At 33.7% G+C, this 23,002-nt stretch overlaps 1 pseudogene; it reads left to right on the forward strand.

The window, feature by feature from the left end:
* The first annotated feature begins 416 nt into the window (after positions 1 to 416).
* LOC114509047 lies at positions 417 to 507 on the forward strand (annotated as a pseudogene).
* Positions 508 to 23,002: the final 22,495 nt, after the last annotated feature.

Raw genomic sequence — 23,002 nt, forward strand, 5'->3', positions numbered from 1 at the left:
CAGGTTTCCAACTCAAAATAAAGTATTGTATTTTGATTAAACTATAAATGCATACATAAATCAATAACTACAATGGTGTAACCAAAAATCAAAACCCTAAAGTAAAAACAAAATTTCATGAAGTATTAAATCACATTAACTTTTAAAATGTTTTCTTATTGTTATATGCAATTTATATTTTTCTTTTTTCTTAGTTGCTTGGCTTTTAAAATTACATAGAACAGGCTATATATGAAATTGCAAATATGTCATCAATATTTTAAAATTTTTATTGAATTTATTAGGGTAACATTGGCTATGAAAATTATATAGGTTTCAGGTATACAATTCCTTAACACGTCATCTGTATATTGTTTCATGTGCTTACCACCCCCCCCAAGTCAAGTTTTCTTCCATCACCATTTATCCCCTCTTTACTCTCTTCTTATCCTTTTGGCTAAGATCAAGTGTAGTATCTGTTCTTATCAGTTCAATCTTATTTTTAATTTATGACAGTTTCTACCCTATATGATAAAATATAATTAATTCACTAGGAAATACTTTCTCTATGGGAATAACAACATATTAGTTGTAAGTAGAATTAGCATAACATTGAATACATTTGGGGATGGTAGAATTTTAGTATAAGTACACTTTTTTCTTAAGGAATTTATGCAAACCTAGTGTTAAAATACTTATCTGATGACAGACTTCCCAATTTCGGCTGAAATATCAGTAAAAAAAATTAAACCTCATTACTCTGAAAGAGTAGTTATATATAATTCAGTGCTAGAATCTAGGTTAATAGCTCGTAGTCACACAGTCAGTGAAGTCCCAATGAGAATAGTGTTCAATGCCTCACACACCCTCTCAAACAGAGGAAGATTTAAGTAGATAAGGAGAAAACTTTAGCCCCCCCCCCCCCCCCCCCCCCCGCCAAATGTGTACTTCTAGGAACAGAGATCTGTAACACTTATCAAATATAAAACTCTCTACAGAAATCCCAGGGCTCTGTAAAGTACCAAGGAATCTTTATTTTCTCTCTTAAAAGTTCTCATCATTTTCTTCTTAATTATATTCATAAATAGGCTGCATAAATATTAGATAAGTAGATAAATGACTTACATGGCTTAACACAGAGTTCCAACAGACACATTCTAGGAGCATGACTGTTCAATTTTTGCAAGAGATCATTTTTTCACATGCACAATTTTTTTTCAGAATGGCAGAGGGCCAAATAGCAGGAAGAGAAGCTGATAAAACTCTAGTCTATTAAGATTATTCTAAAGAAGAGCACTAAGCCGTTGGGCAAAGGACTGTGCTGAAAATGAAAATTTAAAAACACAATTTGTGTGTAATATTTTAACACAGTCTCATGATTTAACAAAATGATGCAAGAATGAGAAGAAACAGAAAATATTATTATGTAATTGTTATATCCCTATAAAAGTCAAGTACCTAATTTCTTCTTTGAGCTATTAAGTCTGATTATTCTAGGTTTTAGATTTCGCCTTTTAAAATTAGCTAGGTAATATCAGCCTGTTAGTCATCTTTCTTGATCTCAGTAATTCAAGCCTTCTCCCAGTTAGCTTGTTCATAGGTATGTGGCAGTTTCTAAGCTATGCTTACATGCACCACAGGGCTGTCCTCTGTGTCGTCTATTTCATTAGCCAGTGAACAGTCCCCTGGTGGCTGCACTTACTCTGTTTCATAAAGATCACGGGACTGACAATTTACAAGCTGCTTCATCTCCCCCTAATGTCTGCCGCAGCATGCATGAGCGTCCGTTGAAGCTCCAAGGTATATTTTATATAAAATTTTAACATTTTAAAAACTTGGTTGACATTTGGTGATACTGATTTACAACATGGTGATAATGATTCCTACTGATACTGTCACATAGGTCAACTACCTTTCTGGGGTTTCCTCCACTCTCCTCTGACCTTAACCTTGTTGCTAAAATTATCCATACCTGTATCCTCCTTGTCTAAGATTCTGGTACCCAATCCTGTGAATATCCAGAAAAAAGAAAAACAATTGACTCTCCCCAGTCTTACAATCTAAAGTCTCCATTTAATAAACATCATCTCTGATCGGCTTTTCTCCCGAAAAGAAAAAAACAAAAAGCATTTCTTTCATATCTTCACATTCACTAGACATTTTTGGACCCAGAAAAATAATTTTATTTGCTTATGAAAAAATTCATAAAAGTTATGCTTGCTTCTCATTGTTTGTTTTAATCACCCCACAAGTATTATATTTCCTTAAAGGCAAATTCAGAGTTTATCTTTCAGTGAACAGGATGTCTGCTACTAGTTTTACAATAATCAATGTATTAGCACAGTGTATTATTAATATAAGAAAGGAACCAAAGGGAACTGAATCAAATATTAAGCTTAAACTGGGGAGCATGAGCTTGTGTCTTTCACCAGGAAGCTACAACTTCACACTACAGGGGATGATAGCATTACTCTGTGGAGGGAATTAACCTCCCCCCTTGACCTTGCTGCATTGTTGGGGGGCACTGGGGGCAGCACTTGAACATAGAAACCTGCCAGTATAACTAGGGTGAGGACCCATTGAAAAGCCCTTGAAGCTGGGAAATGGATTGGTTATTTTGAAAAAGCACCTGGTCCATAGCAAACCCAAGCCAACATAATCCCAGGGAAACGAAGATTTTCTTTTTCTTACCTGGGAACCCATCTCCCCCGTACGTTCTTGCGATCTTATTCTCTCTCTCTCATTCTCTTGCTTCCTGACTCACACTCACCCTGTGCATTTGCCGTTCTCTCTCACCTGGGAGCGCATGACCACGTGGGTTTATCAGTTACCAGGGCCTGGGGCAGACGGTGTGAGCTCCAAAGGGCCAAGCTTTAATGTGAAGTAGAAACTCTGAATGCTGGCTTTTGTTTTGGCCTTGCGGAACACATGGTTCAACTTTTCCATGGCAAGACAGAGAGAGAGATGAAAAATCGGAAACCCAAGAGCAGGTTTCCACCAGAATAAACCATTTTGCCACGCCACAATCACCCATGAATGGTCCTTGAAATGCCTTCCTCATGGTCCTGTGGAAGGGCCTGATTTCCACTGACAACAATTGTATTTATTTGCAGATCAAATTGTTAATATTTCAGAAACATTATAATCAAACTACCGGAAGAACACTTGATTTAACTTTTTTCTTAAGTAGAACTTTTATAATTAATACATGTGCCCAATTTCATTCCAAATCTCCTTTCAGTATTAGGCTGGTACCCCAAATGGAGACTCTCTCCTAGGAGTTAGTACTCATCAAGCATTTTGGTATTATCCATTTCTTCTTAGCTCAGAAGTGCAATAAACCATAGTACTAATGAGCTAAGAGAAGGGGGATTTGAGTTCTTATTTACATTAGCTGGTCATAAAAGATGTCTCTTGAGACCTAAGTTTTTATTGTGGTTTAAAGATAAAAATGTACCTACTTAATAGATATTGCAGAAAAGCCTAGGTATAAGGAAAATCATGTAAACACTTGCTAGAACAGAAAGGCATTTCTATGTTGTAGGAGCTGAAAAAAATATCTGAGAAGAGGAAGAGGCTTGTAGTTCATTTTTTTTTTTACTTGGAGAGAAAGGGAAATCATATTGTATGTCACAGTTCATTATGAAATACTTAAATTTAGTTCAGGTTACAGGGAAAGGTATACACATTTTAATGGAAGACATGACATCTATTTACATATTTAAAAACATTGCTCTAGCTGCTGTGGAAACACCCGCACTGTTATGCAGAAGATGCAATAGGATATTGGGATATGCAGAAGATGCAATAACATATCCACCATGGCTATGGTGGTGGATATGTTAAAGACATTTTGAAGCTAAGACTTATGGGACATATGGATGGCCTATAGATTTGTATAAAAAAGTAAAGGAGTCATGGCTGATTTCCCTGTTTGGGGCCAGATAGATAAATTTGGGAACATATATAAATGACATCTAATGTTTTGGACATAATTGAGACTACCTAGACAGAGAATGTTGATCCATCTTTAGTGAAAATCCAATGCCTTTTGTAGATTTTGTATTTCCAAATCGGATGACAAGCCAATGAACACATGATGGCATGTGGACTGTTTTCCTCTGCATTTCATCTCGTAGTTTAAATGAGCAGATTGCATATTTTCCAATGCTATATTAACACAAATCTAATTATAGGAAATGCTTTTTGTCTGGGAATCTAAAACAGTTTCATATCTTGAGAATAAAGTTTTAACTCTTAAGATGCCCAACTTCTGTCTCCCTTACTATACATTTGAACATCTACCTCATCAACAAAATACGTGGTCTACCTTTAAAATGCTTTCATAAGTGGACTAATTCTCCTTTCTTTACTATCAACTTTGTCAAAGCTACAATCAATTCTCACCTGCATTGTTGTAGTCTCCTAAGAAGTCTCCCTTTTTTCTTTTCCTTTTTTTTTTTTTTTCAGTATATTCAGAGAAGAAAAGCCTAATTGGTCCTACTGGGTAAATCTTCTGCTTCAAGTGTTCGTCAGATTTAAACAGGAAGCTGTTAGAATCATTTCCAAGCCTTTCCTGATTTTATTTTGACCTTACATTTACAGTTCCCTCAGGCAGGTTGTCCGGTTGGCCACGCCTCCTGCACCAGCCAAGTTCCCGACCTGAGTCTTTGTGCAAGCTGTTTTCGACACCTGAAATACTCATCCCCCAGGTACCTACATATCTTGTCCAGGTGACCTTTCCAGTTTTTTTGTTCATCTCTCATCTTTGCAGTGAGCCATTTGGGGCCATTCAAATTACAATTGATCACCACTCACATCCTCTTTCTCTTTTCTTGCTGCCTTTGCTGCGTAACTCTTACTGCGAAACTTATTTATTTGGGTTGTTGTTGTTCACCACCCTGTTACATGTAAATTAGATGATAGCCAATAATGTTTTTCCCTGTTTTGATCTTGGATACAAGCTCAATGCCTGGATGGAGTGCCTAGAATATAATAGGGATACATTTGAGTCAATGATTGAACTAGAGGTTCTAGAAATTTACTGTCTTTTCTAAAATGTTATTTTAGTAACAAGCATTTAGATAGAATGCTAATGCACGAATTCACATTTTTAAAAAGTGAGGAAGATAGAGCCAAATGAAGTAGATCAGAGAAAGAGTAGCGTACTGCAGAACTTTGTAACATCTTTAATAAATAACAATAATAATGATAATGATAACAATAATAATACTGATAATGATAATAATGTAGCTAACATTTATTATTTGTTGACTAGTGCCTGATGTCACAGGAAGGACTTCCGGGTAAAATAACTACCTTTAAGTCCATAGTCAATGAGTTGTGTAATTGGAACTTTTTTCTCTGTTTCTGATTTCAGAACCTGCGTTAGTAACCACCAACCCATCCTGTCTTATATTTAAGAAGTTGTTTTCCAGCCTGATTCTAAATAATGATCAACCTTGAGATTGCTTAAAATCATGTTTCTCATTTCCTATTCTCAAATATGAAATTTGAATCCTCAAGGGTGATGATCTGAAGTCTTTTTAAGCAAACAAGTAAAAAATTTCCAAGTGAAAATTATATGTAGCCAGCATTAAGAACAATGTATACAGAACATCAAAAAGTAATTCAGGCAAAAAATAAATGACCTAGAAAAAAATGTTTTATTCATTGGAAAGTACAAAAACGAAAGAAACTATGAGACAAAAGAAAACTTTTGCACTCTGATATATGTTTAACTTAACAAAAATCATTTCACTTTTTTTTCTGGAACAGAAAAAAGTGTGCACCAAAAAATTAGGCAGGCAATGGAATATGAAATCAGCAATTCTGCAAGCAATTTCCATGAGAATGATAACAATTCTCCAAAGATTTATAAATGATGACTATCATATACTTTCTAAGAAATTCACCAAAGCATTTACACTCGATAAAATGTGCAATGTGAGCTCAAAATGGCCTTTTTTCCTGACCTCCTCCAATTACCAGTAAACAACAATAACAAAAATGTACTTAATGCAATCCCTGTAGCAAAGGATTATTCATTCTCTCAACACTCTTTAATTTGGTACCTATTGGTAGAAGGTTCAGGAACTATGAAATATTTATGAATTATTAATCTTGTGTTAAAAATTAAACACAAGAGCGGAAAAAACAAACTTATTAAAATTAATACTAAGTACAATAATACATAATAAATGACATAACAAACCATTTGAATCAGAAGTGAAGTAAATGCAAAGGAATGGAGTTAGTATGCAACAGAGGTTAAATGAAAACATTCAGAATTAAACATATTTAAATTTTTATCCTAGCTTTCTCTGACAAAACAGGTAGTTACTTACTTACCAACTTCCAAGCTCCCTTTATTACATGTCATACTGACAATTTTTAGCTGGAAATATGGACTACTTCTTTGATGTTGTCCCAACTGGTCTGTTCTTTGTTATGGCTCAGTTCTAGCCAATGAGATGCAAGAAGCAACAATGTGAGTCTCTTCTGATGTACAGACGGATTAAGAAATGTGTGAGCACTACCTAGCTTTGTCATTTTTCCAACGCCAAAGAAAAGGAATAGCCATCTTAGCCATCTTAGTCTCAGAATGAAACAGTGTATGAATACAGCAGATTGGTTCTAACCCTGGCCACCAATTAACTTTGAACTGTGCCGGGAGAAATACAGTTTTATCTTGTTTGAATCACTTATTGTCAGATGCCTTTTTTTGCAGCATGAACAGTTGTATAAGTAATTCTTCTATTTATAAGTTGAGTTAAATAAATATATATCTGAGACTGCTCATTAGAAATCAGTCACTTTAATATTATAATGTTTAGAGGATAAAATGCAACAGTATATGTATAGTACATAGTACTCCATAACACTAAATATAAAAAATGTAAAGGAAAAAAATGGTTTTAGTGTTCCATTTTTAGTCATTATAACTGTTTTAGATAATCTTGTCAGGTTATAATAAAAAAAACTTCCAAATACATCTTTTTAAAAACACAAGTACATATTCAAAATGTATATATTACTTCTTTCTTATAGCAAATTCCATAAAACCTTTTCCCCTCTTAATCCAAGACATTTGGATATAGTGCTCCATTGTTCTTTTAATTTATTTTTAAATTATTGACACTGAAAGGGTACAGTTAGTTTTGATGTTTGTTTTCCAACCCTTATTACTCTAGTAAATCAGTTTGTAATGTCACAGAAATCATGCACCTTTTATATCTTTTAATGGCAATTTTCCCTTTTTATTTAAAATCTGAATTAAAAATGTAAATCCTCAAATAAAAGTGTTTTTTTAGTTGAAAGTAACAATAAAGATTGTCTACTTGACTATCACATGTTTTAGTCTTACAAACATAATGTCTTTCAATGGTAAAGTCCCATATTGTCACAGCTTTAAACAAAGCTTCTCCAGCATCCTCTCCATTATGCACCATCTACACATAATAATACAGGGAAACTAACTGTATCAGCTGACCGATCAATTCATTTTCTACAAATGTTATCATTGTGAACACTGTAACTACTCTCTCTCTCTCTCTCACTCTCTCTCTCTCTCTATATATATATATACACACACACACACACTTTATATTTACAGTGTAATATTAAACATATATAATCTCCAGTTGCCCTTGTATATTGTACAATAAAATGTGTAGTACAATATTAAAATAAGTTGTGGAAAAATTCATATATATCTTGGCAAAAATAAATGTACATAACATTAGAACTTTCTAACTTGGTAAATATTTGGTGAAAATGTTGATGTGATGCTGAGGTGTAATAAATATTTAAGAAAAAACTCCAAAAAACTACCTGCGGTCAAATCCCTGGTTTGACACTTACTTGAAACGTTATCTCAGACAAGTTGTTAAAATTCTCCCTTTTCAATTTATGTATTCTTCGCCTTTTTCTTTATTCTATTTATTTTTCGATCATTTTCATCATTATTACCAAGAAATAAAATAGTGGAAATTGCTTAGATCTTCTATTTCCGACTTCTACCCCTTTTCAAAGAGAATGGTCCATATCTATATTATTTTCCCTTAGAAAGTATACAGGGAAAAATAAAACAATTTACTTTTAACTTAAGTTCTCAGCAGTTTATTCATAGCCAATCTATTCCAGAAATCTTGAAATAACTAAATAATTTTGAATACACTGGCCTATTGTTAAAGGAAATTAAGAATAATTTAAAAGCCTTATGGCAAAACATTCACCAAAGAACATGCATCTAATGCTTAGAAAGTCCTAATAAAATTTATTCATGGAGACTCCAGCATAAAATCTAGAGTTCATAAGCAAATTGTCCAACACTGTGACCCTATCCAGGAAACAGTGGTACTCGGGGACCCAGGCCATGAGAGCTGTGTCAATAGGAAGCCATAGGACAGGAAAGAGCATGAGCCAACTAATACCAACAGCTAGGTGCATATTACAGAAGTAAAATAGCACATATATTTACACTGAATATTTAAATAAATAAGAAATGGTTTGGGCTTAAAATATTTATAGGAATAGAAACAAAAATTTTCCTTAGGTGCTGGGTAAAATGTAATGTAATTACACAGATAAAAGCAAAGATCCATATGCAGTGTTATATGAATGGGTGTTATAATTCACAGAGGCCGAGGGTGGCATGGGGACACAGAGCATAGACAGTATTCTCTCCAGCACAGGCCATAGAAGGCTTACACTGGGACACAGCACTGAATTTGATATAGAAGAGAGTAAGAGAGGCAAGAAATTGAAAAAACAGGGAGCAAATTCAAAAACAGTTTTTACTTGTGGTCCATCGGCCATGTATACTAACAAGGAAAGTACTATTTGAATAAATGTGCACCATTTTTGTTCCATATATGATATACAGTGGTGTGTGTATATATGCATAATCAATTATCTCTAATCAATCTCAGGTCAATTATTTTCTGTATGATAAGGTACATTTCCACTCCAACATATTACGACTCGTGTATTTACCAACAAAAAGTAGTTACTGCTCATACTTGAAACAGAATCCATCTGTACTATGGCTCTTGCCTGACTGAATAATAAATCTGAGTATTTACTTTATGTTTAATTCAAACTCGACCACTTATCCTAGAATTCCATCTGTGTTCATTGAAGAAAAAAGTGTGTATGAGTGTACCTGGGAGAAAGAGAGAAGGGGGAGAGAAACGCGAGATACGCAGTACAGCAATCTAGAAGAGTGCCTCTCACCTCAACCCTCTCAGTGACAGTTACATATCTTCAAACTGGCTCTTTAAGTGGATAAGATAAAACACAATATTTGCATAGATCACATTTAAATGTCCTATCAACTCTGAATCATTTTTTTATTATTTTATAAGACAATTTGACGTTTTAATGATGGCAAATTAAATTAAACATTTCAGCTTTCTTAAACTATAAGGAAGAAAATAAATTAATGTGTTAAATTGACCATAAATTGTCTAGAGATTTTAGAACCTGAATCAGCTGGGTAAACATAAGGCACTGGCACTTGATTTGATCCTCTTATTTTGTAAATAAGCTCATTTTGTGGGAAAGAGAAAAGTCTTCTATGATTTTGTTTAAAGAAAAGATTCTTAGGATTGTTAATGACTTTTCACATTGAACATTTAAATTTTTTATAAAATGTTCATTGTAGAAGAAAGGTAACAGAAGCAACTTAAAGTGACCAGCAATAGGAAACCAAGTTATGATATGCAGATATACTAAGAGTAGAACTTAGCAAATACTTCAGTTTTGAACAGAGAGTTTGAGAGTGCTCTAAATAATATGGACTTATTTTAAATCCCAGGAAAAAGGATAAACAGTTTCATTGTTCAACCTCTGGACTTTGAAAGCAAACTATATTGTAAAAATATATATTTTTTGACATGTTCTCAGTGTTTATGTTAAAACAGGAGATTATTCATGATTTATTTAGTTTAAGTATTTTCTGTCAATTTCTTATTTATAACCTTATATAACTTACACTAGTAAAAGATTCACCCAGCTTGTTTTTACAAAACATAGAGTTCAGTTTACTGAGATAAAAATAAAATGCTCTTTCAAAACATTGATTACCTGGACTATTGTGAAAAGAATTACATATTTGTGGGTGGGTGGCTGAAAAGAAACCTGTATTTGTGGCTTTAGCATAGCCATTCTTTAAAGTACTAAAATAACACTTGCTTCTTTGTATAGTTTTCAAGCACTGTCTGAGATGAAACTTTAACTTTGTGGCTCTTGTTTCTCTTCTCATCCCAATTCCAGGAGTCTTTCATATCTTCTATCTATCTATTATCTATCTATCTATCTATCTATCTATCTATCTATCATCTACCTACCTACTTACCTATTTATTGCTCATTCTTCTTTACAAATAAATATACTGAAATAATATAATAATGCTTGAGCAGAATTTTATTCTGTGTATTTTTTACATTCTTCATATTTTTCTGTATTATCTAAATTTTCTATAAAAAACATGCCTCAAAATAGACCCATATGTCTTCTGCTTTCAGCCCCATCATGAAAACAGCTTGGAAGGTACCATTTCCATCCTCAAAACAAGCAACAGCTGAATGAACTGAAAATGGTTTGCTTTCCTTGGGTACACCAGAGTACTGAGGATGTGGGGCAAACTCCAACAGGAATTCTGGAGAGAGGTGATACCAGAGAGCCACAGCCAAGATCTGCTTAGTGGGAGAAGAAACATCAAGAGACATAAATCATAGTAAAAAATAAATAGCAATAGTATTGAATTGCTACATGGCGATTGTATATTAATATGAGAGTGAAAAACTACAGGGACCCCAATCTTAGAGAAAATTCAACACTTTTTGGGTGTTTTCTAGAAACCCCACCAGGTTTTCAGAGTAAAAATCCCAGAAATATCCTAATTCAAGTGAAAACACAGTTTAAATAGACAAAACACACATCAAAACCAGAGACAGACATAACACAGATTTTTGGAGTTATTAGAAATGCAGTTAAAAATATGTGATGTGCCCAAATATAAAAAGTAAACAACATGCAAGAATAAAAGTGTAGTATAAGCAAAAGATGAAAACCCTCTAAAAGTGTTAATATGAAATGGTAAACATCAAAACACTGTAAGAAAATGAAAAAGGCTTTCTATGGGATCATCAGCAGACTAACATAAAATGAAATCATTATAAAATGCTCAATTAAAACAACAGAAGACAGAAAAATATAAGCAATAAAAAACAAAGAACAAATGCCAAGAACATAAAACAGTAACAAACATGGTCGGTATTCATCCACAGTTATAGAAATTCACACTTCATGAACTAAAATTCATCGAAGTTGCGGGATACATTACGACACAATAAATGAGAAGAATATAAAAGGTGGCTAGAGAAGATGTTGCAAAAGTAGTTTTCAGAATCTATCTTTTGTTGTTATCTAAAGATTGTTTGAATAAGAAATTTGTAATTTTTTTCTGTCAAATGGCTTTACAGTTTTTTAAAGGATTTTATTTATTTATTTTTAGAGAGAGGGGAATGGAGGGAGAAAAGAGAGAAATATCAATGTGTGGTTGCCTGTAGTGCACCCCCTACTGGGGGCATGGCCTGCAACCTAGGCATGTGCCCTGACTGGGAATGGAACTGGTAAGCCTGGTTTCTAGACCCGTGCACACTCCACTGAGCTACACCAGCCAGGGCTGTCTTTCAGTTTTTAATGATTATCGTCTCTTTCCACACTTTGTCATTAATCAGCACAAACAGTTCACAGACCAGCAATGGTCTAGGGAACACACTTGACCTATCACTAGTTTAATGCAATACGCGAAACATAGTGCTAGGTAATTGTTTTCTATTATTACTAACACAATAGGTCTCAGTCAAATTGCTCACGTATTTAAGTCACTATTATTGAAATAGTGTAAAGTATTGAAATAGTGAAATTACATGTAAACATAATATACTTCAAGAAAGAAAAAATGTTTACATTGTTTAATATGTTTTGTGTTTGTTTAATACATCTCTAAAATTATAAAAGAAACATATTAATTATTAAAACCAATAGTAATAAGTTAATCATAAATTATTAAAATATTATAGCCATTAAACTATACTTTTCAAATTATAGTCTAATATTCCACTTCATTGGTATATTTAGGTAGTCTCACATTTAAATTATATTCATAAGATATTTTACTATGATAATAAATGTTGTGATAAACATTAGCTTTGGTTTTTTGCTTCTCCTGCTACTTTTAAAAGTAAAACATAATCTAGTGGAAGGATCAGAAAGGTGGCTGAAAATCCAGAGTAAATTGTGTCTCCTATAAATTAACCCAAGAAAGCAAGACTATAAAACTCATTTTAAAGCAAAAATATAAAGAAATATGTATAAGTTAAACCTTTTAAATAAATCTTAAAATAATTCTAAAAAATAAGTTTCTTGGTTTCGGTAACTATATTATTTATCTACTGTGGTGTAAAATATTACCTCAAAACTTAGGCCTTGAAATAACAAACATTCATAGTTTCTTATTAATTCTTAGTTTCTTTGAGTAGGGGTTAGAAAATATTGGCTAGATTGTCTTGGTTAAGGTCATTCACAAAGCTGCAATTAATTTGTCAGCTGGGGATGTGGGTCATCAGGTCCAGACCACACAGAAGGGAAGGGATTATCCAATTGCCTCACTACAGGGAGTGAGCAACTGAGGAGTTTTAGAAGCTGCATACGACAGCATCATATTTACTGCGAATATGGTTTGTGATAACACTACAGAAAATTATGATCAAACTTGGAAATTCTCCATGTTAAGAACTACAAATTATCAGTATGAAAATTATAGATATTTAACCTTACTCTCTGTTTCTTTTAAAAATATTTTGTTGACTAATTACACGTTCTCTGATACACAAGGTCACGAGAATATCGATCAGCAGTGATCACTGTTCAAGGAAAGTGTGGGGTGCAGATTGAAGACCCCCTCTTCCCGTTACTCCATTCCTCACTCAGGACAAAACTTTCCCACTTGAGTGTCAGTTTCAACTCAGAAATGGAGCACCTCACAGAGCTACCACTGTTAGTATTTAATGAAATGTTGTATACAGAAAAAACACTCTGTACTAGGATTCTAGAAATGCTCTGTGAATTATGACCTTAGTTATTTATAAAACATGTCAAATTTAATTAAGTCTATTTGCTATTTTATGGATGTTCAAAAACAGCTATGAAACATAAATACAAGAGTAAGGGTGTCTAAATTAAATTAACTAAATTGACTATTAAATAGACAGAAAAATGTGAACACATCAGTGAACAAGAGTTCCTGTTTAAAAGAATACATTGAAATCAGAAAACTTAGCAATGCTACTATGAGTCTGTGGTAAAATACATATATATCTATACCTATACTTATATTTCTATGTCTATATCTGTGTCTATCTATATATTGATAGAGATATTGATATATGTTGATATATAGAGATAGATATATAGATATTTATAATTATTTAAAATACATGCAAAACAATATTATCTAAAATCATATTGTCTCAACATAATGAATTCACTATTTCTAAATGAGGATTAATATGCAAAAATATTCAAATGGATAGTAACTTGGTGTGACTTGTATCTTAAGGAATAAATTACATAATTTCTGTATGCTTTATTTCCCACCTGAAAAATAGAAAACATAACCACGTAATTGACAAAATTCCATTCAGTTCTGCACACAAAATGATAAATATTTAGGCCAATTATAAATTATAAATAATCCCTCAAAGATTATACCTTTTAAAAGTTAAATTTCAGGAAAATCAGTTCACATATTAGAAGATACGTGGAGATATTGCAATCTATTATTTTTAAACGTATTCCATTTAAAATATGTTAAAATATATATTTAGGAAAAGTACATTAAATTAAACCATAATTTAGTGAGTATAATTTTTATTGTTTCATCAAATTTGAATATTAATTTAAATGTGTTAAAACAAAGCCACATTTTCTGAAGTATATAGTAATCATGCTTCATACTTTAAAATTTCTTTTACTTAATATTGAATATTAATACTGGTATCTAGAGAGACATAATTTCCTTGGTAAATCCAAATTCTTAAATTAATTTGAATACAACAATATGTTGATTATGACAACAACAATATGGGCTTGTGGCAGTATCTGAGTAATTTAATATGTTTAACATTTACTCTTCGAGATGTGAAAGAAATTACATGTAAGAAAGTTATTCATTCTCATTAATGAAATAAATAATTTAAAATAATTCCAAGTGTTTAAAGTTAGTTTAATGATCCCTTTCCATGTAAATATGTAAATGCATATTTAATTTTTATATATTTAGTTTTTTTACATTGGTAGAAGAATAAACATCTTTTATATCCTATGGAAAACATCAGACTAGAGTACTTGGTTGAAAACATGCATGCAAACATACAAACATAAACCGTCTGTAACACAGTTACTTGATTCTTCATTGTTATTTTCTATCTCATTGTCAGTTTGTGTATGAAGTTATTTTTCATCATATTGATGTCACTAATAGAAAAGGCAATTTAAAAAGGTCGTTTTCCTAGTCTTCAAGTTTTTTAGTTTTCTTCCTCTTTACTAATGTAACTTTATAATTCACATATTTAGACCTGTTTATATTTACATCTAATTTTTGTGTTTACTTAAAAGTATATCCATGTACCCAAAAAACAGAAAATGAAATTTCATACTGTCTTGGAAAGATATCTATAACCCCATGTTTATTACAGAATAATTTACCGTAGTCAAGATATAGCAACAGCCTAAGTCTCTTTTGATAGACGAAGATGTGCTATATTTTTATAAAATGGAATATTTGGCCATAAAGAAATAAAGAAATCCTGACAGTACGGCTTTCCAGAAAGGGCACTGCACTGTGTGGAATGAGTTAGAGAAACAACTCAAACTTCCAGTTTTCCAGTTGTAAGATAAATAAGTCCTGAAGATATAACATACATAGCAATGTAACAGATTTTATATCTCAAAAAAACAAAATTAAAAAGTATGTCCACAACTCTATAACCTTCAACACCCTGTTTTGTAGACTACTATCAAAAATTATATTCTTCTTGAAATTAAAAATTAAATTAGTAATATTTTAGAAAAAACCTTCTACAATTTAAGAAAAATTTACACACGTACCTAACTTTTATTCTAATCACAATAATTACCATCCCATTTACTTTCCAGCTGTTTAAACACGTATCATCCAAATTTGGCAGTAAAAACAAATTTAAAAATTAAAATTAAATGAAGTTAAATCATTTTAAATATAAAAGTCTCAACTATTCTTTCAATTTTTGTGATCTCTTTTAACTTATTTTCATGTTTTTTTTTTCTTTCAGATGACTGGTATTTATCATCACAATGCAATGCTTTTTGCTCACTGCAAGTGATGATAATAGCTTTGTGTTATTTCTCAAAACTGTGGGATTTAAGATTATTTTTTTGTGTTTTTTCAAACGTAATACTTGTTCTATACAGAAGTGTCATAGCTCAATTGTGAATAAGATGTCTCGACTTTGTTATTAAAATCTCAATGTTGAGTTTTTATTTAACCGTAAATCAACATTTGTTAATGATATAGTCTTTCTCTTATTTGTAACAACATGCATATTCTTAAATTTAGAACTATAACTAAGAAGCTGATAGAAGGCTTTTGCGTCTTCTTTCTTAACCTCTATGATCAAGATAAACTATCTTAAAAATTGTTGTAGTTTTTATGAAAAGTGCCTCATTGGTGGATCAGAAAAGTCTGCCAGTCTACAAAGGGAGAAGGCATTTTTCTGGCTTTATTATACATTTAAATAAGATGAATTTCCCCAGAGTTAACTTGAAAACAGAAACCACTAAAAGCCCTTCACTCTTGAGATGCAATTATATTAAAGTACTCTAAGTAGGGAGCCATGTGATAATGGCATTTAAAGAAAAATTTCGTCTAGCATGTAGACGAGTAAATCAAAGCCAGCTGCGAATGAAATATGTTTAAGGGCTATCATAAAAATAAAATACTTTTCTAATCACCCATTCTTTTTATGTCTTTTTAAGGACAATAATAGTTGTAAAAGAACTTTGCACACTTTTTAAAAAGTTGATACAAATATATATTTCTATTAATTGAAACAATGTTTTGGAAACAGTTTACACATATTTGGAGTTTCTATTGTCAAATACTGATTATTAAATGAGAGGAGCTCCTATTGCTAAATGAGAGGTTAAGGAGATAATTAGCATAACTCTTAAAGAATACCTGGAGATACACAAGAATAGGTAGAATCATGTGTGCTCATCAGGCAATCATATTTAATTTTACTTTAGGTGTCACTGCTAACCTTTTGCCATTTCTAGAACTAGAGTTTCACACTACTTATGAGTATAACGAAAGCTGTTTAGATTCTATTATCTTAATAAAAAATTCCTTTCTACAGTATGGTAATGAGTTAGTAGGATATGTTATAGACTACAGGTATTTTTAATGTGTTTTATGTGTGAAGAATATCTATATTAGAAAAAACTCCTAGTATTTTGTTATTAGTCCAAAATGTAGGCACAGCATCTAGAAATACTTATTTTTTTTCTCAAAATGGAGACAAGGCATATCTTTGTAATTTTTGCTTATAACTTTCTTCCCTTAAGTAATACTTTACCTGTTTTAAAACACTGTAAACAAACAAATCCACCTCCTTCCAACATAATGAATCTAGGAGATTATACTTAGGTGGTGCTTTTTAAAGCACTACCCCAAAGTAATGTGTTAAAACAAGTTATGCTGAGGAGCGAGTCTCTATTCAGCTGTGTTCAGTGGGCACAGTGGCACAAGGTTAGAGACACCGGGTGAAGGACAGACATGGGGAGCTGGGCACAGGGATAAACGACAGAACGCATGTCTATCTCAGTGTTAACCAGATACAATTTACCAAGGACAACCTAGAATCTGGAACTTTACATGAAATATTCTGATACTGAAAACTTATGGGGTTTATCCCATTGAATTTCATTGAGACAAATGTAAGGTATTCTATTCATTGGGATTATTTTTTAAAGATTTTATTTATTTATTTTTAGAGAGGGAAGGGAGGGAGAAAGAGAGAGAAACATCAATGTGCAGTTGCTGGGGGTTATAGCCTGCAACCCAGGCATGTACCCTGGCTGGGAATCGAACCTGCGACACTTTGGTTCACAGCCCGCGCTCAATCCACTGAGCTACGCCAGCCAGGGGATTTTTATTAGCTTGTGTGCAATGGATAAAGTTAATAGTAAATTAATGTGTAATATTTTAATTCTTTTCACAAAGAAGAATCTTCACATAGTCCATTATAGGATGACATATGTTTCCATTGAATTATCTTCTATCTTGGTTACTCTAATGTCCCTAATAAGTAACTCTTACATCCTGGACCCAAATGGGTACTAAGTATCCAGCACTGCATTCATATTCCATATAGAGAGTCAGGGGAAGGTGAGATTTTACCACTTTTCTATAGAGAAATTTTAGGAGTATTACATGCTAGATGTACTTCTCTGTCTAACTAACCAGAACAAGTCACATGGCCATACAATGTGCAAAGTAGAAGAGGGAATGTCATTTTATTTTAGGTAATCATTAGCCCAAATTTAAAAAAAAATAAGGTAATCATTAGCTCAAATAAAAAATAAATAAACAAGGGTCTTATTGTCACTCACCAGTTAAGTAAGTCACCCCAAACTAAATTGAAAAAGTTACTAAAATTTAACCAGTAGCTGACATATTTTCCAGGGAACCTTGAGCCTTCAGGTAGCCTCCTGCAGAAACCACTGGAAAAAGCCGAGAGAGAACGGGCTCAAACAGGTTAAGGAGGCCAACTTGACCTCAGGGAGACTGAGAGCTCATTATAATAAGAATCCCCCACCTCTGGGATTTCAGATTCCACTTTCTGAACGTGGGACTCGTTAGAAGCATCACCTGCTTCTGTGCATGCGTAAGTGTGACGTTGTCCCTACAAGGTATGACAAGATTTTCACCATGAATATGTATTAGCTGGCTTGAATAATAAAACAGAGAAGCTCCCCAGTTTGGGAGCCACAGCTTTGGAATTTATTTCCTGTGAGCTCTTCATTTGCTGCAAATAAAGTTTCTTTTTTTTTTTTTTTTGTGGGGTGTATTGCATAGTTCTTGACTCACAAAGAAGCAAACCCAGGGTTGGCTCAGTAGCATTATTATTAAAAGAGAAGAAATATGTACTGTAGTGAATAATTTACAGACTGCCACAGGTCCCCCCGCCCGTACATGTGAAGACACCGTTGTGCAGCCTGATTGGCTTAAACACAATTCTCTTACTTTCACTTGATAGCTATGTGACTTCAGGCAAGGAACATATTAGCATTTTGCTTATCTGTAAAGTAGGGATAATAATGGCATTTATTCATATGGCAATTAGGGTCAAATAAGTTCTTAGAATAGTGTTCATCACATAGTAAGTGCCAGAAAATATCAGCTATTATTTTAATAATACAATGAATGCATAGAACCATTATGGCTACCCGAAAAAGCATGCGATAGGACTCTAATTAAAATTGCCTTAATTTATACGTTTGTGAAGAGATAACCTTAAGTAGGACACAGTTCACTGACCTAACAAATCACTTACAAGTTACCGACTTTCCTGGAAACATAGGATTGCTTAAAAGAACAAACACATTATACATCTTAAATGGAATGTTTTCAAGGCAAGAACATAATCCTCAGAAAAACTCGATGTGGTTAACAGGTTTTAAGTTTCTCTATTATATAGATCATGACAATGAGGCAGAGGGTGTTTAAACAATCTTCCCATGGCATATGGCTAAGACATACTGAAGCAAGAGTATCATGACAGAGAGTTTGAAATCCTAGGGGTATAGTTTTAGCACAAAAGTTTATCCAAATGGAAGACACTACTTGGTAGAACCAAGAGGTGAACTGGAAATCAAACAGATTTGTTTCTTGCCTTCATTGAGTTTTGAAAGGATAAACAAAGGAAAGGGGATGTATCGGGAACATTGGAACTCCAAACTGGTGGTAGTGGATAAGAGAAATAAAAAGGACTTTTTCTTCAGTCATATTGCCTTAACTTTGGAGGTTATACAAGTTTTGGGATTTCTTTTTTGCAGAGAAAACAAATTTTGATTAAAACTTACTAGCAATGTTTTAACATTTCAGAAATGTCAATTATTTTTGCAAGAAATATTTAAATAGAACTCAATCCTTATCAGGCAAATAAAAAGAAAAAACAAAGTAACTTAGATGAGCACAATCTGAGAAAGATTGTTACTTGGTTATGAAAATCACTTAAACATGACTGCTTCAAAACAATGTTTAAACATTAATAATTTATTCTTAACATTTAAAGGAAGTTGCGTCTTCTTTTGGTTTTTGTTATTGAAAACCCTAAAGCTGTGTGCATGCAAAACTAAAGATGTAGACAAGATTCAAACTAATTTAGCCTTTTTTCTCCATAGGCGTTTTAAAAAGAGACCTGATCAGTCAAAACATTACGTTCTTTCTCTACTTTGTTGAAACCACAATGCTTATAATAAACCTATCCTCCAGCTATTTCTGTGCTTTTACTGTACCCACGGTTACTGATTACATATAATGGCATGCTGAGGCCTATATTTAACCCTTCTACTGTGCATTGTTAAAATTAGCCATTGTGGGACCTGATCACTCTCATATCTTTGCACATTTGAAACTTGCTGAACAAAGACATCAGGCCAAGTCCTGGATGTTATACGACAAGAAAAGCATGTTTTAAAACAACAAAATCCCAATTGTATTTAATCCAAGGAGAAAAACTAAAGACACAAAAGCAGTGTGTAATACACTGCTTTCAAAATTGGAAAATCCTCGCCATTATTTTCCATAGAATCACAAAAAGATTACTTCGGCTTGGTTCTTCTGACAGAAGCACACACACACTTCGGTTTGCAAGACTGTGTTCTGAAAACAGCAAGCACATGAGCTCCGTCTGTGTCTACTTAATCTATTCCTTTTAAATGTACATGAAATTATAGTATTTCACAGATGTACAACCCCCCCCCCCCAGAATCCTTCTTTCTCTGCAACTTGGGGAAATGCTGTAGTGAAGATCAGATAGATAAATAATAAAATGCCTTGCAATAAAAATGCTTGGCCTATAATAGGACCTAATAAAATTTAATTTTCTTCCCTTCCTCATAGAATTGCATCTATTAAAACATTATTTTACAAACAAAATTTCGCATGTGAATAAACATTGTGTATTATACATCATAATATTCTGCAATATTAAAACTCAAGTCAGTTTTTCAAGTTCATACAGACATTCTAAATCCTTAAGCACTCATACAATGTTGGTGGGTCCTGGGAAGAACTAAAGTAAAAGTATAGTAACGATTAAGTATAAAATTATTATATTTAACTTTACAATCTAACTTTTATGTAAATCAGCAGTAATATTTAAGAAAGAAGAATGCCTAAAAGATGAATTCCTTGTTTGAGATTAAGGAAGCAAGAAGACTTTGAATAAGTAATTAATAAAGTGCTGTTGCATTATCCATCCCTTTTCAATTAAGTAACTTAAAATATTTCTGTTAAATAAAGAGATCTAATTTTACTGGCCTTAGTACCATTGCTTTTAGTCCAGAGAAATGGTTAAGAGGGCAGACTCAGGAGCTAAAGTGCTCAAGTATGAATACTGCAGGAATTAGGATAAATTGGCCTGATTGTACAATCACACCCCCGCCATTTAACATCTTTACACTTAAGATCTTAATCTTCAAAATGGAATAATAGCATCCTTCGTTATGAACTTCTTGAGTCTATTTAATGAGGTAACAGACAAAGCTCAGAGTTTCTAAGAATAGTGTGTGGAGAGCAGGACCAATGAAATGGCATTGGTCTGATCAAAACAGCACAAAGTCTATAAAACAAAGTGGAGTCACTCATGTCTACCACGATGGCTGCCAGTCACCCGTGACACTTTGGTTCAAGATGGAAACTACCAAAGTCACACTAGACACATCTGGCAAGGAGACACACACAAGATATGTGCACATGTGATCAGAACAGATGTGTCTGCGGAGCAGGACTGGCCATAGATAGGCTCCTGGGGAAATTTCCCACTTGCCATCAGAGGTGCCAAGATACTTATCAAGAGACCCAGAAGGGTGGAGTCCACCACTGTAAAGGTATAACTGAGGCAGGCTCCAGACCACTGCTGAGACAGTTGAGCTCCACATACTGGGGTGTCTCTCCACGTCACACTGATCTCCCTTGGCTTTGACCACTGAAAGCTCTGCCCTGCTGGACTCAGGACTTTGTCTGCCTTGCTGACCACTGCCCACGTGGCTGTGGAGGTCCTTCCTTGCAAGATGCTGATGACTCCCTTGTCCATTGTGCTGTCTCCCAGTCATGCGGACTGAGACTCTGGGACTTAGGTTTGTTATTCCCCACTGATTGCTCTGTGTGTGTGCATTACATTTCTCTTAGATGGTTCGAGTGTGAGTAGGATATGAATGCATGTTGATGTTCTACTTTGAGTAAACCTGCATTCAATAAAAGTTGAGTGAACAGCATAGCTGCTGTGTGTGACTCATGTCTACTCCTTGGTGCAGGGCTGCTGAACAGGCAGCTGGCCAAGCAGTTGTCCAGCTGACTAATAGGAAAGACTCTATCACGGACATATTCTCATGAATATACTATGTCTCAAAATATATTCCTATATTTTAAAAAAGTATTATAATGAAATATAATTCTACCAAGCTTAATTGTATTGCACTTATGAATATTTATATCAAACTTAAAATGGTGAAAAAATATTAGCTTACCCTGTAATAATAACTCCCTAAAACACTTAGTAGTTTTATGATTTGACATCATGTCAGTAGTCTCTTATATATTATATATTGTAAAATTCCAGAAGGCAGAAAGAAAATACAGCAGACTGCAAGTCTCAATACAAATTGCGGAGAGAACAGTGGTAGCTTCTCTGCTGAGCAGGTCCTCCGTGTCTCCTGCTTTGTGCTCTGCCAGGAAAAGACTGGAATAGGGAGAATGTCTAGGGAGCAATTAGTGGCTCAGTAGGTTTTGATGTTACAGTTTTCAAGATGATTTCTTCCTCTTTTGTCAACTAGTCACCATCCTTTCTACAAAGTATTCTAAATTTCATTCAGGAAGTGGTCTTTGTGTTCATCTATCAAACTTCCAGTGGGTAGAAATGGCTCCTAAAAGATATGCATGTCAAATGGCTAGAAACTGTGAATGTTATTGTACATTTTAAAAGATGTGGTTAGGTTGAGGATCTTGACAGAAAGAGCCCCAAATGACATGTGTTTATGAGAGAGAGGCAAAGGGAGGTTTTGCATTGGCATGCATGGGAGAAAAGTCAATATGAAGAAGGAGGCAGAGATTGGAGTGAGGTGGCTACAAACCCTTTTTTTCTTCCTACAGCCCCTGGGGAGGGCATGGGCATGCTGAATGCAGACATCTGTCCTCTAGGACTTTTAGCACTCTCAGAAACTAATACAATACTCTGTGGCTTTAGGGGCTAAAAATGCTTTCTATGAAAGAAAAATCCATATTTTGCTGATTTTTTAATAGAATGATTCGGTCAAGCCTGGGTTATCAAGATAATGGTATAATTGGGTTATTCCATCTACTCCCACACATCCCTGTGGATAATTACACATATTCTGGATATTATGAGGCTTCATCAATGGCTTACATGACTCAGCAGCGTTAGGTACTTTCCACTTCTTTCATAGAAAGAATAAGTGAAGCTCAGGTGAAAGGAGATGCTTACTCTTAGTATAACATACTCTGTCAACAGAGTCCCCCCAGTCCATCAACAGTGGTTAAGATAGAGCACAAACACTCAATTTAAGGTCAGTTGGCTCCCTAAAGCACTCCAAAATGAGTCTGAGTATTGCTCTAAGTGTAAAACACCAACTCTGTGCCTCTTACTCTACCATCACCAGCATGAGATCA

Source organism: Phyllostomus discolor, chromosome 11, assembly GCF_004126475.2.
Source record: "Phyllostomus discolor isolate MPI-MPIP mPhyDis1 chromosome 11, mPhyDis1.pri.v3, whole genome shotgun sequence".
Lineage (NCBI taxonomy): Eukaryota > Metazoa > Chordata > Mammalia > Chiroptera > Phyllostomidae > Phyllostomus > Phyllostomus discolor.